The following is a 5,169-nucleotide window of genomic DNA, read 5'->3' as shown; positions in this document are numbered from 1 at the left end:
TATCTAGTCGGGAGTGGTGCTGACTGAAAACAGATGATTTGGAGCGATTCGCGCGCCATATGTTGGTCATTCTAAGGACTTATTGAACTACCCTCGTACCTGCGTCAAACTCTCGTAAATCCGTACAGAACCTCGAACTGTACGGAATTAAGAGGCCCTGGTGTATTGGGTCTACATCTATATTTCATGAACTCATAGCATTATAGCACAGAAAATCGCCGATCCTCCAATATACACCGAAGTCGGTGTTTAGGTGAGTTGCTACAAATTTGAGCCACAAAGGTTCATTCGGAGAATTTAGGGGGAAAGCATCATTTAGACACTGTTTTTTCTCATCCAGAGGAACGCGAAGTGTCGTCTACAAACTGTCAGTCACCTGTCAAGATGATTTTATCGGACGTTACTTGGGTGAAATAGATGCTGATAAGCACTAAGAAGGTAAGTTATAATAAAAATGACCTAATTTTTAATTTCCTCCCATTTACCAGTGACTATTAGTGCCTTGGAATAAAAATTGTATTTGGCGTGATATAATATCCAAATCTTTGGTTAGTCAAAACCTACATGACATTCAAACCACCAAAGCCGAGATGTAAAAGCTAAGTCGTGACCGTCTGCATCGAAATTGATGCCTGGGCGTTCGAACCCACTAGATTTTTTGTGGAAGTTTAAAGTTATCTAATCTTGCAGTTGTTAGTTTTATACATGGAAAATAAGGTAAACACAATTGTATAATAAGAAAAGAAATTTTATTTCCACGATGAGTAGGGATGTAAAGTTTCATCAAACTTTAGCCTGATGAAAAGTTTGATGAAACATTGCGGGTTTCGTGAAACATTGTAATGTTTCAAATATAGCGGCTGGAAACTTCAAACTGATAATATAAAATCCTAACCTGACCTTAGAGGCCAAACCGATCTGCGCATGCACAAAATAATTTTTCTTCTCGTCCCTATGTTTCATGAAACATATGAAACTTTGACATGAAAAGTTTTCACGTGAAAAGATTACAGCTCTATGAATCTAAAAACAAAATGGTGATCCCTTATTCTCCTAAGTTGATTAGTTCCTAATATCTCCAGCACGGCGTTAGTTGTTCCACATCTCCCTGCTACTCAGTAAATAAAATGTTATTTTCATGAAAACCCCTATTGAAATTAAATCAATTTTATTTATGTAATATACAAGTTTATACCAGATTTAAACTTACCATTTTAAGGTTTAGTGAGTACTTAAAGTCTTACACTATTTAATGAATAATGAATAATAATTATTATCATTTTATTATGCAATAAATAGTCCCTAAAAAGGGAAAACTGTTTTTCAAATGCACTTCTACAGAAAAAAATTACTTTTTACCAAGATATTAGGAAAATAGAGCAAAAATTAAGCGATTCCCATGCATTTGCTCAGTTGTTATACTCTCAGCATTCAACGATGTGAAGTTAGCTAGTGATTGAATTGAAAATACCTTATTGTATATGTAGACGGTCATGACTTTTTCTATACATCCCGGCTTTAGTTCAAATGTCGACGGGCATGACTAACCTGTTATTTGGAGGTTGCATTAAGAAGTTATAATTTTATTCTAAGTGACTAGTACGCACTGTTAAATGTAAGAAAGTTGAAAATTAGGTAAATATTATTACAATTAATTTCCTTATTAACAATTATTTAGTCTAATATTGCAAAGCGAATAGTTGCTTTGACAGGTGTTCAGGTGGCTGACAGCGCGGTTCAGTACTCCACAACTCTGCATGAGCCAAATTCAGTCTTCAAATGATACTTTCCTCTAGATGCCCAGATGTGCCTATGTTCAGAGGCATACATTTGAGACTTGAAAATTCTCTCAAATGCTCATTGGGAGACCAATGAAATTTGAGCTGTAACAAATTTAACACCAGGGGTTTTCTGTGAGTTTCGATTAATATACGTAGAAAAAAATTAGGAATAAATCCAGAAAATGTCGATACGAATACGAACGATATACATTTTCATGATTCTATAAAACTTATTTTGTTTAAAGAAAATGTACTTGAATGAAGAAAATCTGGTTTCTTCAGTTTCATACATTTTCTTGACACAAGAAATTTTTTATTTGATCAAGAAAATATTGTATCGTCCGTACTCATAATTATATTTGCTTGATTCAATATTAATTATTTTTCCGTGTAGCACTGCCCAATACATGTAAGGGCACTATATACATTTTAATATTAAATTATTTTAAACGCCTGGAAATGAAAAATAACCTTTCGTCTTGATTATAATTTTTACTTTAATTTACGAGTAGCATGCAAAATTCAATATAACAAAATGAAAGCTCCATCATTTGTATGTTTAATCAACCAAGTTTGAAAATTATGTAAAGCAGTTCTCGTTTCTTAGAAATAGGATATTATAAACTTTGAGGTTACCGAAGGGTCCAACAATTGGTATGCTTCTACTTTGTAATTAAAAAGTCTTCAGTGTGAATGTGTACAATATTTTTCGCCAATGTTGTTTAGAAAATGTTGGTCATATCACTATATTTCTCTGCTACTGCGTACGTTTTCTAGACTTGCGATCAGAAATAAGCCGAAACCTCGGTAGAATTTATTGAGTAGTAAGAATTTATATTTTTATCTATTAGGGTTGCAAAAAAATACGGTTCTCCACTTGCATTTTCCATTCTTCTGTGCTTTTTGGTTTAAAAAATAACCACGTTGAAGGGGAAATAAATCGGATAAAATTTAGGGGCTGCTCATTGCCAATGTATCAGTTTTTACACACATCTCCATAAATATACATAATTATATAAAAAACTTTTTATACAAAAATTTTATACAGAAAAAACTTTTTATGATTTTATAAAAATCAACTACCTAACAATCTTAAATAAGCTGATTTCTTTTTTAAATGTCTAGAGCTTAATAAGAGTTTTGACATTTTGAATTCAGATCGCCTCAGACACTTTCTATACAACATAAAATAATTAACCATTTCGAGAACCTTGTACTTTTGTATATTAGTTATTCTAAACCTTCTACTTACTTGTTTAAAATTTAAGCAGGATATGAAGCTTTAACAAGGCAGCGTCACAGCAGGAGGTACAGGATTATAAAAATTAGCTAAAGAACTAGCCAAGTTCAAAAGTCTCTTTAAATAGTTTTTCAATTGTGTGCATTACAAAATGCCATTCATAAATTAGTTTAAATCCTTTCATAATGCGCTGTTATCTGCAAATATTTTCAAATCTCGGATCTATAAACTTTTTTGGCATTTAATGGAGTATTTTGTGCAAAATGATTCAGAAAAATGGCAATAATTTTGATATTATTTTTTAAAACTACAATTTTTTAGTAAATGTGTATTTTTTATAATATATCATTTTTATCACAGTGTCTTTAATTCCTTTATGATGAATATATCATTTTGAGTGAAGAGGATATTATTTACGAAAAGCTATGCATGTCTTGATAATAAATAATTATACTATCAAATAATAGTGTATTACATTACAAATAGAGTTAGGCACGTCTTTACCGCGGGAAGGTAAAGTCCTGTGAACATTGAATTTTCCGCGGTAAAGGCTGTCTAACCATATGAGTGATGTAAGATATTTAATTCGAAACCGCCATATGTTCTAAGCTTATAGAGCACCTAAAAAGTGAGCGTCCGAAAAACCTTTACCGAAATTATGCGAGAATGTCATATGCGGTGAATGTATTTTGATAATGATGCTAATCACAATTTGAAAATTCTTCTGTTTTGTTTTCTTCGTCTATCAAATTCTTTGAAGGCCAGCTCATGTTTAACCTTGGATTTTAGGGGTACTTAATCTTGCTTTTCTTCTTTCACTTCGACATTTATATTGAGGGTTTGAATTTTGGTTGTCCTTTGCATGATTTTTAGTGTACGAAGATTTTGCATTTATAACACTTTTTGACGTAATTGCTTGTAATAATTAAAGGTTTCATGGATTCTATTCTTGTTGATATGATGGTAGATAAAAACATGCGATTGATGTTGGTCCCATCTATTTGAGCTGTGATTGGTAATTTCGTATGGCGCGAGATTTGAACGTACTTGTCGTTCCGAGGTGTGTGTGCAGTAAATCTATTAAGGGCATTGTGCGTTATGCACTGACCATTTGTGGAACTAATTATCTGACTGTGCCTTCTTATTTAAATAACATATAAATATTGTTTGCAACAAGTTTGTATTGATTTTTGTAAAATATTTCACTTGCTTGTAATAATTTAACCGAATTACTTTCCACTTTCTATCCCGTTTAGTGTAAACATTTATTTTAATTACATTGAAAGAATTCTGACGTATTGAAGTGGGCCGGATTGTAAAACACTTCCTTACAATGTACATCTAAGTTTATGACTTGATTTTTAGGGACATTCTTCGGATATTTTCATGTCTTTAAAAGGCCCTTAGGGCATATTCAAGATGTCAATTAGAAGCCGTTTATATAACAACTTTAAACTTGTGTGCCCATTGGGATGATTCAATTTCCCTAAAGAACACAGATATTAAAATGGGCAGGAAGTGAGGATATAATATTTGAGGCACGGGTGAAAAATGGAGATAAAACATTATTTTCCTGGTGCAGGAATGCCCCTAAGCACTTGAGATTAAAGTTTCGAATTTCAATTTTTAAAAATGTTTTTTAGAAAAAAGTTAACAATTTTTTTTTGAAGCGTTACACTATTTGTGCACAAACAACTTTGATCGTTTCTCAAACGTATTTTGAGAAATCGAAATATGTTAGCAAAAAGTCGGTCAGCAAGATTTAAAGAAGTTTTCTTGAAAGTTGTAGATCACTTAAAACAGTAATTGACGAATTGTTCATGTTTTATTTTGTGGCGCGATCGATTATCTCCAGCGTATGTTGCGCTTCGCTCGGCAGGTCGCTGTTGTAAGTGAACTCTGCCTTAAAGTACCTAAAGGATTTTTCAATTTAAATACAGGAAAAGATGGAAAATCATGCTTTATAATCATTTTTTTCCTAATTAAAATCTTTGAACGTTGCCACTTCTAGAGACATGAGCTTCATAAAAGTCTTAAAAATAAATAACCTGTATACCAGGTGTATACATATGAAACCGGTATTTTTTCAAGAAAAAAACACATTTATTTCAAGAGAATGATAACAAATATTTTATTCAAAGTATGCGC

This window comes from Belonocnema kinseyi, chromosome 4, assembly GCF_010883055.1.
Source record: "Belonocnema kinseyi isolate 2016_QV_RU_SX_M_011 chromosome 4, B_treatae_v1, whole genome shotgun sequence".
In the NCBI taxonomy this organism is placed as follows: Eukaryota; Metazoa; Arthropoda; class Insecta; order Hymenoptera; family Cynipidae; genus Belonocnema; species Belonocnema kinseyi.
Note: the sequence above shows the minus strand (reverse complement) of the source record.